Source organism: Ascaphus truei, chromosome 10 (genome assembly GCF_040206685.1).
Source record: "Ascaphus truei isolate aAscTru1 chromosome 10, aAscTru1.hap1, whole genome shotgun sequence".
In the NCBI taxonomy this organism is placed as follows: Eukaryota; Metazoa; Chordata; class Amphibia; order Anura; family Ascaphidae; genus Ascaphus; species Ascaphus truei.
Window position 1 is genome coordinate 3,328,893 of NC_134492.1, and position 13,277 is coordinate 3,342,169.

At 43.3% G+C, this 13,277-nt stretch overlaps 1 long non-coding RNA gene across 1 annotated transcript in view; it reads right to left on the bottom strand.

Annotated features, from left to right (window-relative positions):
* Positions 1-6,988: 6,988 nt before the first annotated feature.
* Positions 6,989-13,277, bottom strand: part of LOC142503435 (uncharacterized) — a 30,903-nt gene continuing 24,614 nt past the window's right edge. The window contains exon 3 of the long non-coding RNA XR_012804018.1: positions 6,989-10,072. This is a non-coding gene — a long non-coding RNA (uncharacterized LOC142503435). The remainder of the gene's footprint in view (positions 10,073-13,277) is intronic.

Here is a 13,277-nt window from a genome sequence, read left to right on the forward strand (position 1 = left end):
TTCATTTATGTAACTGTATTTGTAACCATGTATTATTTGTCTTAACTCTGTGCCCAGGACATACTTGAAAACGAGAGGTAACTCTCAATGTATTACTTCCTGGTAAAATATTTTATAAATAAATAAAAACGTCCTACCTGAATCTCTAGGGTAACCATAGGAAGCAACCAACAAGAGTTGTGAAATGCGTAGGGTGGAGCCAATGGAGATATGGAAACAGTGGGACCCCAGAGCTAAAATTACCACGGCTCAGCTCCAGAACCCCCTGCTTCATACCTAGTGTAGAATAACCCTAGATGGAACCACGCCTTAAACCCCTCCAGTGCGCTATTAATGTACCGTGCGCATCATTAAATGTGCCACCCTAGAGGCCTTATGACATACGGTGTGCGTTGTGGCCTTTTGCTTCGTTTTCAGGGGCTCTCCAACCACACTTAAGGGGTGGCCCCTAGCTATCCTCTTCACTCCCACCCCCGGAAGCCGGAAGCAGTCACATGATTACCCAGAAGAGTGGTTACATGATCTGTCAGTGTTGGAAGGTCCATGGTCACAGAAATGGCAGGAACCTCTGGCACTGAAGAGGTTAATGTCACATGTACACCTTGGATAGCTGTCTGAATCCTCCTGGAAATGGATCATACCCGTGTTATTGACATGTTCTGGCTGTACTACACAGAACACAAAAGCATATTCACTTCCTGAAGTTCTTGGATATGTGATCTGCTTTAGTTTTTGACTATTGCTTTTTATGCAATGAATGATGTGTTTACTGAATGTAATGTATTTCCTAAACAAAACCCTCAGATAGCTCTTTGAATATATTTTGATTAAAACCTTTCCCAAATCCCCATAATACATTACATTCATATAATTAGTTCATCCGCTACTTTGATATTAAAATATACGGAATCTCTTTTAATTCTCGCTGTTCCAAGAAGGCGTCTGGTTGATGATCCTCCAAAGTCTGCTTGTCTGGAGAACAATGTGGACGTAAGTTCTGGGAACATGTTTAACCTGTATACTGCGCATTACATGTGGATTTTCTGGCGGTTTTTACTTGTCTGAAATGTATCCGTCGTGGAAGTATTCATCAAGGATTTTAATCAGCATTTTTTCACAATGCACAAATCGTTTGAGTTTGCTGAAGTCTTTTTATGGTTCAGAGCCGTTTATCTGGTTCTTTTTTTATTAAGTGATGGGGGATTTTCGCAGCCATGACAAGTACTTGTGTAATAACATTCGTTTAAAAAAACAATAATCAGTGGCAAAAAAGAGCCCAAATATAGTTCTATGAGGCTCTTCTAGACGAGAGGGTGAGGTGAGTGTTCTGTGGGACATTTAGTGCTACCCTTTTTGCTGAAAGCCTAATTCCTTATTTTATTGTGTTCTCCTATAGATCTTCTCGAGTGGTCAGAGTTTAAATGAGACAATGTTCTACCTATCTGAGAGAATGCCTGACAATACTCGCTGACTGACTCCTGCTTTATGTATCACTCATTATGTGGTTAAACAGCTGGTATTCAAAACCAGACTCATTTGAAAACTTTGTTTAAATACTTGCATAGCATGTTTGAGATGTAAACACCTGTTCATTGTCAGCATTTTTTGTTCCTTTGCACTTGGCCATGCTGCTCCCTTTTCAGCTCATAGGGCATATACAATTCTTAAATCTTCAAAATGGTGCCCTAAGGATAAAAGATCTACACAAAAGAGGCTTCAAAATCTGTTTACTTAGCATATCGAGTTATATTTACCAAAGGAATGTTTTTATTTAACTTTACTGTGTTTGGATATACTCTCGCTAAGATGATCTTGTTTTAAATAATAATTTTAGTGCTTTGCAAATTGCTTTTTCATTTAATATAAAAGAGACGGCCTTTGAGTGCTTGTTGTTGTATTCCGGACTTGATTTCTAGCATTGCTGACAGCTTCTGAAAGATTTAAGGCCCGGCAGCAGGAAACATTCCCATCAAACCAGTACTGGTAAAGTTGGTTTCGAACACAACATTATTAAACAGGTAATATATCTGCAAAATACAGTCATGCAATAAGTGATTACTAATAGGATAAATCACCATGCACTGTTTTGCCGATTGAAAGCCAGGTTGGAGTTGTAAAAAAAAAAAGCAACCCACCCGAGCAGCCTTTCTTAGGTGAGAAATATTTTATACGACTGCTTGAGAAGAACACATTTGCTCTTGACAGTTTTATTTCTACATAAACAGATTTCTATTTCGGTTAAGGTTAATGCAGAAGGAGTTCATTTTTACATTTGAATAAGCAATCATACCTCCAAAGCACTTTGTTTGGTATGTAACTGCTAATTTATCCTTTATGATCTTGTCACTGGTTCAATTCTCCCTTAGTTTTCTAAACTAAAATAATCCCAGTGAAATCCTTTGATTGTCTGTTTGGACCTGATCCACTTCTAAAGAAGGACTGTAATGGGCTTTATGGCACTTACTTGGAAGTAATTTATCCAGCAGAGTGACTATAGATACTTGTTTTAATAAGAATATGCTTTATGGTAAGTGGGGACTGCTATTTAATTAGCCAAAAGGGAAAGGAGTTCATGATACAATCTGTTCCAATCATCTTGGACATTAAACAAAAAGTCAGACTGGGTTATTTATGTGTGTGCCCTTTATTTGTTGCTACATTGTGAAATCTCTTCACCAGAAGTTTTACTGTGCTATCTAAAAAATGAAATGAAAGTTTCTTAGAAAAAATGAAAACCCAGTGCTGCCGATGTTATAGAGACACACAGACAGTAAGAGCAGTTTGCAGCAGGCGCAGGCTTTTTTTCTGATAAGCATCTGCTGTTTTGTTAGGTACTATATTTGAATGTTTCTCTGCAAGTACTGTAACTTGCTGATGGAAATAGACATTTATGATATGATTAATCCTTTAAAACGGGAGGTACAGTAGGCAAACTGATTTCGTTTAAAACTAACAGACCTCCTTCTGGATCATCATAAACCACAGTGACCTCGGCTTTGCCTTTGACTCTAACTTGTACCTTGTCTCTTGCACTAAACGGACAATCGTCCTGTTTGTAGTTCAGCTGAGATTATTGAGCTGCTGATGATGGTATTTTGCCGACATGATTTGGAACATGAGCGTTCAATGCCGTCCAACCAGGGCACATGAATAAGGATTTTGTGTTTACTTTCTGTGCTCTAAATATTTGCATTGTATAGTTTACTTATAACTTTACCTGTCTGCACTCAATAGCAGTAAAAGAAACAGACTGGTTTACATTTCACTGATATTTTTTTGAGTTCCAAAAATATAGTAATTTTGAGCACTGGAAAGAATAGACAGAAAATGATACATACAATTTGAAGCATGGATTCTTTTTTTAAGGTTTAACTGAAAAACACCAGAAAAACAATGGAAACATATCACCGACAGACAGGACCACCGACAGACAGGACCCGCCGATAGACAGGACCCGCCGACAGACAGGACCCGCCGACAGGACCGCCGACAGACAGGGCCGCCAACAGACGGGACCCGCCGACAGACGGGACCCACCGACAGACAGGACCCGCCGACAGACAGGATCCGCCGACAGACAGGACCCGCCGTCAGACAGGTCCCGCCGACAGACAGGTCCCGCCGACAGACAGGATCCGCCGACAGACAGGATCCGCCGACAGACAGGACCCGCCGACAGACAGGACCCGCCGACAGACAGGACCCGCCGACAGACAGGACCCGCCGACAGACAGGTCCCGCCGACAGACAGGTCCCGCCGACAGACAGGATCCGCCGACAGACAGGACCCGCCGACAGACAGGACCCGCCGACAGACAGGACCCGCCGACAGACAGGACCCGCCGACAGACAGGTCCCGCCGACAGACAGGTCCCGCCGACAGACAGGATCCGCCGACAGACAGGACCCGCCGACAGACAGGACCCGCCGACAGACAGGACCCGCCGACAGACAGGACCCGCCGACAGACAGGACCCGCCGACAGACAGGACCCGCCGACAGACAGGACCCGCCGACAGACAGGACCCGCCGACAGACAGGTCCCGCCGACAGACAGGACCCGCCGACAGACAGGACCCGCCGACAGACAGGACCCGCCGACAGACAGGACCCGCCGACAGACAGGACCCGCCGACAGACAGGTCCCGCCGACAGACAGGTCCCGCCGACAGACAGGTCCCGCCGACAGACAGGATCCGCCGACAGACAGGACCCGCCGACAGACAGGACCCGCCGACAGACAGGACCCGCCGACAGACAGGACCCGCCGACAGACAGGACCCGCCGACAGACAGGACCCGCCGACAGACAGGTCCCGCCGACAGACAGGTCCCGCCGACAGACAGGACCCGCCGACAGACAGGTCCCGCCGACAGACAGGATCCGCCGACAGACAGGACCCGCCGACAGACAGGACCCGCCGACAGACAGGTTCCGCCGACAGACAGGACCCGCCGACAGACAGGACCCGCCGACAGACAGTTTCCGCCGACAGACAGGTCCCGCCGACAGACAGGTCCCGCCGACAGACAGGACCCGCCGACAGACAGGTTCCGCCGACAGACAGGACCCGCCGACAGACATGACCCGCCGACAGACAGGACCCGCCGACAGACAGGACCCGCCGACAGACAGGTCCCGCCGACAGACAGGACCCGCCGACAGACAGGTCCCGCCGACAGACAGGACCCGCCGACAGACAGGTCCCGCCGACAGACAGGACCCGCCGACAGACAGGTCCCGCCGACAGACAGGATCCGCCGACAGACAGGACCCGCCGACAGACAGGACCCGCCGACAGACAGGTCCCGCCGACAGACAGGTCCCGCCGACAGACAGGACCCGCCGACAGACAGGACCCGCCGACAGACAGGACCCGCCGTCACAGCCAGTCCTCCACAGCCAATGTGCCGCAGTCACCCCTCTGCAACCAACGCTCCGCAGCCACTCCTCCACAGCCAACGTGCCAAAGCCAGCATTCCACAGCCAATGCTCCGCAGTCACTGCTCCAACTTTCTGCCGCTGATTAGCCACCAAGGGCAGCTCAAACCCCCTAAACTTACCCCTGATGCAAAGAGCCCCTAACATTAAGTCCTTACACAGCCGTTACACCCCTTATCCTAAAACACTAACCTTAACCCCGAATGCTAACGATAATCTTCACCTTAAAAACCTTAACTCACTACCCATACCCCCTAACCTTACCCTTTAGCCTAAAAACCTTAACCCCTTACCCTAAGCCCCCTAGCCTTAACTCCCTATCCTAACCCCCCTAAAATTTAGCCTCTTACCCCAAAGCCTCTAAAGTTCACCCATTAATAACTGTCCTTAGCGGCGACTTGTCCCATTCCGGGAGACAAACGCCACAAAAGGTGCATCAATAAACACCCCATTCAAATTTGTGTCATTTGTATTTATTGTTTACACTGCTTTTCAAAAACAATGAAAAAAACTAAGAAAAACAACAAAACAAAATTAACAAAACAGAATAAATAATGAAAAATAAATCCCTAATTATAGGTCAGAACATTCATAAATAAATCACATTTTAAATACAAGTGTTATATTATCAAAGGGAGCTGCTCATTTTGTTTTCTGCATTTGAAATTGAAATCATATTTGTATAGCAAATAGTTTCCAGAGACAAGAAATAATAATGTGGAATAATGTCAATGTTCGCTGGTAAGGTTTGCACATACATTGTGTCTGCATTTCTGTACTGGGATGGTCAGTGCTGCGAAAGTATATTTTAGGAACTGAGGCCCTCATGTGAATAACAAATATATGACAAAGTTACTGACATTGTAACCGATTGTTATGCTCGGTACAGTTTCCCAGCCTCCCTTTCCCTCGAGGACTCGCGATACATCTGCTCTGCTTTGGTTTTGATCGGTATATAGTGTTCTTACTGCCTATTGCTTATCCTCCACTCCCCAAAAATACAGAGCATTTCCACTTATGATGTGAATGTCCGGTGATCTATCCAGTTTTACAGTATTGTTGTATTTGCAAAGGGAAAACGTAATCCAGATCTCAAGGCCGGAGAAATGAGCGCTGCAGAATGAGTGGGCGGGATTCCGTAAGCGCCAGTGAGGGCTATTGGTCGGAGCTTTATTCCGTGGAAACTGCGATTGTTTGGAAAGGGGGGATGTTGGATTGAGTTCTGATATCCCTGATTATTAATATTTACATTTTCACAGATTAAGACCCATAAGATGTCCATTTACAGGATGTTTTATTTTATTTTTAAGCTTAATGCTTATGTAAAAACACAATAAGGTAATTTTACCACCTGCTCTGAGCATCTTTAAGAGAACAAATATAGTTCAAATATGAGAAGGAACATCAAAATATCAAAGTAATTTGCTGCATTTTCTTGTTTTTGACTCATGCAGCCAACACTTTTTCTCATTAAGCCAAAGGCCCAAGAGATGAAGAATGTAATGAAACATGAATACACACCGTGCGAGAAAATGCACAGCGTTCCTGCACAAAGAAACGGTGCCTTCTCAGTACCTTCCATGTCACTTATCTTTCTTAAAGCATTCTTAAAGCAGCTGGCAATTTAGAGGTCTATGTATCAACCCAGAGAAACACAGTGACGTCATATGTAAGAAACAGGCCCTCGTTCTGTAAGGCGTGATACGCACAGATGTGCACGTTATCTCCACTTATCACACCTCACGGAATAAGGGCCACAGCTTCTTACATCTGGGGCAGACTGTGAGACTTCCCTGCTTTACATTTGGTAGATTGTTTGCCTCAAACAAAAAGGAAAAAGAATGTCACATAGAGACACAGAATGTAATAATGTACGTTGTGATACATTGTAATAATGTACGTTGTGATACATTGTAATAATGTACGTTGTGATACATTGTAATAATATACATTGTGATACATTGTAATAATATACATTGTGATACATTGTAATACTATACACTGTGATACATTGTAATAATATACACTGTGATACATTGTAATAATATACAGTGTGATACATTGTAATACTGTATGTTGTGATACATTGTAGTACAGTGTATGTGATGTCAATCCTCCCCAACTCATCCTGCTGACACCCTCCAAAGAGCTTGTTGGTGCACTTGGGGCAAAGTACTTTGATACATAAGTGCAGGATGAATATGTCCCAGTCGTGCTCCAAAATTGTCCTAATACACAGACCTTAGTTGTTTGTTTTATTTTATTTTTGAAAATGAGGATTTTGTAATCCATGAAATATCCCCTTTATAAAGAAAACTACCGTCATGCCTTTACTTAATGATTTGTATTATTAGTGTGTGCAGTTTTGCTGTTACTTTACTAAGCCATCAACCACTTCCTAAACCCAAGGTACAGTATATAAAACTGTGCATATTAACCTTGCATGTATTGTACTGTCAGCATATTACCATATTGATCAAATAATACAAATAATAGAGGAAATTGCATGTAATTGCTGCACCATGTGCTGGCAGCTGCCCTGGTGTGTTATAAAGATCACAGCATGTGAAGTGTGGCTGTATTTTACAATGTAAGGTATTAAGTATTGGCCAGGTGGTATCAATTTATTGCACGTGGTATTGTGTCAAGGTATTGTGTTACAATGGCGCACCACGGGAATATTGTATACAATACAAAATGATGTTCACCTGTCCTAAAACAGAAAAAGGAAATAACCCCCAACGCCAGTTGTAATAGCTTTTATCTTCATATAAAGATGAATATTTTTAGTCTGAAAACCTCATGCAAAAGATCATTTATGTACAACATTGTCATCGACTGTATGCAACATGGACCCTATACAACAGTACTTTGGCCAGGTCCCTGCTTGAGTTCTACCAAACCATGCGGAGCTACTGTACCTGCTAGATTAGAGTATGTGTTAGCCTTTCAGAGCTACCACACAACAGACCAGGCTTTTAGGGCAATATGTGACTAAGCAAGTTATCATAGTGATAATTAAGGCTTGGCTAATTGGTAAATTACAACATACAATAATTAGAAAAAAGTCTTGAACCTGAGTCTTCATCCATCACCTTTTTCTTTGTATCCAGCCCTGCTCTGGAAGCTCTTTGAGTCGTTGTATTGTGCCCCACTCAGCTGCTACAGCTTTGCACCCTGTTTCACATGGATCCAATCTTTCCTTACAGTACTCCACTCCAGCTACACCCAGAAGCCTAGCTCAGACCCAACAGGAATTCTTGTTGGCTCTGGCTGTGTTTTGCATTCTATCCTTCTTGATTCCAGTCTTGATTTGCATTGTGCCCCATCCGACTGAAGTGCATTTCTAATCCCAGTCCTATGTAGTGTAGCCTGGCATAACACCTTATTTAGGCCCAGGTATATCTTTCATTCTGTCATACTTTACTCCTTCCTTATCATGTTTACTGCCTATAGCCCCCATTTTAGAAGCTGCTGTCCCAACACATTATTCTGTGATTCACTGCTCAAGACAGGAGTGTAGGGGCGGAGGTTTGGCAATCTGTTTTAAAACAACCTTGAACCTTATGGCCCTCCCAGTGGGGCTAACTCAATCATTTGAGGGTATTGCTGCCTGGAGTGCTACGAGTGTAGGGTTTAGAGTCCTTCTCATATACCGCCCCGCTGGAGATAGGAAGGTATTTCTACAGACCTCATTGCTGGCCTAGTCTTGGAGTGCCCCAGATGGCTAATATTGCAAGATTTTAATGCCTGGGTCAATGATAAACTATCACAATTAATGCTCCGAGTTTCACACAACTTGTTTGCTCTGCTACCCATAGAAGTGGACACACATTTGATCTTGTTTTCCAGACCAGTTTAGAAATCTTCCTTTCCTAGATAAAGTTATTGAGAAAGTGGTGGAAACCCAACAGGAAAGCCGTCAATCAAGCCATAAGGTTTATTACCCATTCCAGTCAGGATTCAGAAGACAGCATAGTACTGAAAAAGCTCTGGTTCTTGTGCTAAATGGCCCCTGATGGCGAGAGACATAGGTGACTGTTCGATCTCGGTACTCCTTGACCTCTCTGCAACATTTGATACTGTGTACCATGGGATCTTAATGAGCGCCGGAAGGATTTCTATAGGCCGGGTGGCACTGTTCTCAGCTGATTTATAAATTTTCTCATTGGCAGGTCACAGAGAGTACCTTCAGGAGTTTACTCCTCTGCACCAATGCCCCCCGTCATGTGGAGTGCCACAGGGTTCTATCCTATCTCCTATGTTGTTCGCAGTGTACATGCTGCCACTAGGTGACATAATCAGACGGCATGGTCTGAGTTATCCCTGATAAGCAGAAGACACTCAACTCTATTTGTACTTTGCACCAGTCACTAAGGACATATTATCAGTCTTCAATAGATGTTTATCTGAGCTCCTAGAGTGGATGAAGGCCAGTTGGTTGAAGTTGAATCCTGATATGACAGAAGTGCTCATGGTGGATGCTCACCATCATAAGACAACAAGATTGTAGCTAGGTCAACACGCTGGTCTTACGCTTGGGAGCTCCCAGCTGCTAAACTCTGTCCATGTGCAGAATGTTGGTATTGTCCTTAATAGTGAATTGACCCTCAAACATCAGGTGTCAGCCGTGATCAAATCTTCATTCTTCCATTTAAGGAACATAGCCAGGATTAAGCACTTGATCCCCCCTGAGGATTTTACTATGTTTGCCCATGCCATTGTGTCCTCACGTCTGGACTACTGCAATGCACTCTACCTTGGTCTTCCAGAAAAGAGCTGCGCGCCCTGCAGCTGGTGCAGAATGCTGCGGCCAGGCTGCTAACTAACCAGAGAGTAGAAGAAAAACGGAGCACAATCCAGAACAAAAAAGATCCAGAGGGGGATCACTCAAATGTAGCCCTCTTTCCCCTACCCTCTGGGAAATGGTCTTGCTACCGGTGTATTCTGTGGCTGCTGTGGTCATACCTGTGAGGCAAACAGAAGGCCGGAGATCTCCGCGGTCGTGTGGGGAGTATCAGGACAGGTTCGCGGTGATTTCCTTATGTTGAGGTTTCAGGATGCATCTCATGGACACTTCTTTCCTTTAGTCATTACCATGCTTCAAGGGCAACACCAGTTGTTGCTTTGACTGAAATGAGAGAAAATAGAAAAAAATGGGTGTGCTTGAAAAGACCTTCTCCAATAAACCAATGACTGGAATCCGGTAACCAATGCGGAACACTGGGAGAGTGATGGGTTAAACCTGGAATGGGGGTGGGGCTGTAATAAAAACAAGCAATGGGACAAAAAATGAAAAAATAGATTGAATTGAAATGAGTAATACACTTGATATAAATGAATAAACCCCTATTGAGGTAAAGAAAGTGACATGAACCAAATGAGGAGCTAACTAATAAGGGTTATGGATCAGTGATGCATGCAAACAAGTCTCGGTGTCAAAAAAAGTCCAATGTCTTATTCAAATGCAGGAAAGATGCAGCCTCTACTGAAGTTTATTGGCAGTAGTATTTGTAGTACATTCACTGGATCATTATCACTGTACCCTATCCTTTCTTGGACTAGGCCTCAGTCACTTCTCTAGCAGAAGACCTCTGCAGAATCTGTATACTCTGGCATCTCTTTCAGAAGAACATCCTTCCCTGATCACTATCCCAGACAGAAGTAACTCACACTCACTGCTCTATACTATATAGAAGAGCACCCCCCTCATTCCCTGGGATGGGCTAGTAAGCCAGCCTATTCTTGTCGTAGGCCCCCCTTACTTCAGTGAGAGGCCACTATAACTTTATTGTTCATACCTGCTGGACAATGTAACATTTCACACACTAAACAATAGGACGGATTCCCCTTTTGGAATCATGCCCACACTGCCCACAACCATTGGGGACTCACAGTGGAACGTTAGGCAAGGAATAGTAGTCCAGAGAGACCTGGCTACAAATGTGTCAGCAATTGCTATATGTGATATACCGACAGGATACACTAGTCACTATTCTCCCAGCATTTGTTATGGATATGATCAATCAACTTGAAGGATGTACCTTATCTTATTACCTTTGAAGTATTAAATACTGGACAGATGTGTGTTTATGAGCACCAGATCCCTGCTTCTGTTAACTAACCAGACCCGTTCTTGCCACATGACGCCTGTTCTCCGATCTCGGCACTGGCTGGCTGTAAAATGGCAAATTTATTTCAAGACTGGCCTGCAGACATTCAAAGCCCGACATGCCCAGGGTCCCAGCTATGTGAGAGGGCTTCTAGTTCCCTACACTCCCATTCGCTCACTTCCACCTGCAGGTGAAGGACTCCTAACAGTTCCCAGAATCTCTGTGACTTCCTTTGGGGCCCGAGCTTTTAGCCGAGCTGCTCCCACCCTCTGGAACAGTCTGCCTCTTACAGTTTGAGAGTCTCCCCTCTGGGAATCTATAAGAACAGGCTCAGACCTACCTGGTTACCCAAGCGTTTAATTACTGAACCCCACCTGGCCGGCATTTAATAGCTACATTACCGACCCATCCTGTATTGTATCTTTCCATGTGTTTGGTCTCGTTTATAACCTTAAATGTTTTATTCTTTTTCTCTGTGAAGCGCTGAGTCCCATTGGGAGAAAAGCGCTATATAAATAAAGTTATTATTATTACTTAGATCCAGGGCAGCCATGCGTTCTGAATCTCAACTTTCAGTTTGAAAGCTACAAAGCTATGCAAGAACAGTGTACGGTTCCCAGTGCCGATAGAACTTGAGTTCCGCTCTTCTCTGGCCCAGCTTTGTATAATTAATAGCTCGGCCGTGTCATGGACCTAGTCTCTCTTCTTTATGAACGCTGGCTATCAACATGCATTTCATCAATGTAGCCCTCCATCTCAACTGCTCACACTGTGACTTCTTGGTGCTAATGGCAAAATGTCATGTCAGTCTAATACCAAGTCCAATTTACAAAACATCTACCACATAATTAGAGAGACATATAAAAATACAGCTTACTGTTTGTTCTGGAGTTAGTCAGAGGCACTTAGCTTAGCATACATTAGAATATTAATACACACATTCCCGTGGTAAGCTAATTGATTCCATATTAAATATTTCATTGCCCTGTACACCAGGAGAGATACTCTCATTAAATGACACCACAGTATGTGTAAATGAGCATATAACCCTATATATCGTGTCAAACAAACGTTAATACATTGCATGCCAATTGTTAACCAGTTGATGGTAGATTTTTTCATGTATCATTTATAAAATGAATACATTTCATTATAATATGTGTCATTACTCTTATTGGCTTTCCCTTGATTGATACAGTAGGATTATGATGTAGCTATGTTTGTAGAAATGATTTTACATTAACACTTTATTTTCCATTCAATGAACCATCAAGGTTGATTTAAAACATATGTCATGTTAATATTTCTCATAAGTAAGGTATAAGGAATAAGGAATATATATGCCAATCATCACAATGAATATGATATATTGGATTTAGTACATCAGTCGGATTCTTCCCTGTGAGCGTCTTGGGGAATTAGTGTTGGCAGCTTATTGTTGTCAGTTTTTTTTTATCAGATGTGGTCATTTGAAATGCTGTTCTTGGAGATCTATTTATTACAAATGTGGCATTTCAACTAGGAAGTTCTTGGCATGAAGATTGAATAGAAAGGTTATATACTAATAACGTGCTGTGATCACTGCCAGCTTTACAGTCAAAAGAGGGCAGTACATGGCACTATTACGGATAACAAGGAGAATAATTCTCTGATGGGAGCTCTAATATGTGTAGTAGGAGCATGTTGTAATAAAGAGCACTTGAAAATGGATGAGGTATAACAAAATTATTCATAAAGAGAAATGGAAAAGGATGTCATGCTGAGTGGTTACATGCACTTATATGGAGCCCTAACAAGGTTATATCCCTGGAAGCTGAGTGCTGCTACACTCACACGTCTTCCAACTAGCACAAAGAAGAAAATGTTTTAATCTTGGCGAACAAGGAAGACTGAAACTAGAAGTGATGCTAAATATTTCGTCAGGTTTTAAATAATTTAGAATGAAATAGCACAATTGGGCTCCCCCCTGTCAGTGTAACAGGCAGATACCTTATTTCTTGTGAAGAGTTCTCTTCAGAAATGTTCAGTCGGAGGCGTTTTTGGTTTTGTTTCTACACTATTGTGGCATGTACACAATGTGATGTACAACTACAAACTAACATTTTCTCATGTTAAAAAATGAAGGATTGGGAGAAGTCGTTGGCTAGGACATTGAAACAATATGCACAGGTAGAACAGTGTAAAAGCAGAGAAGTTTCAATTTAACGTGATGTTTTCTAGCAC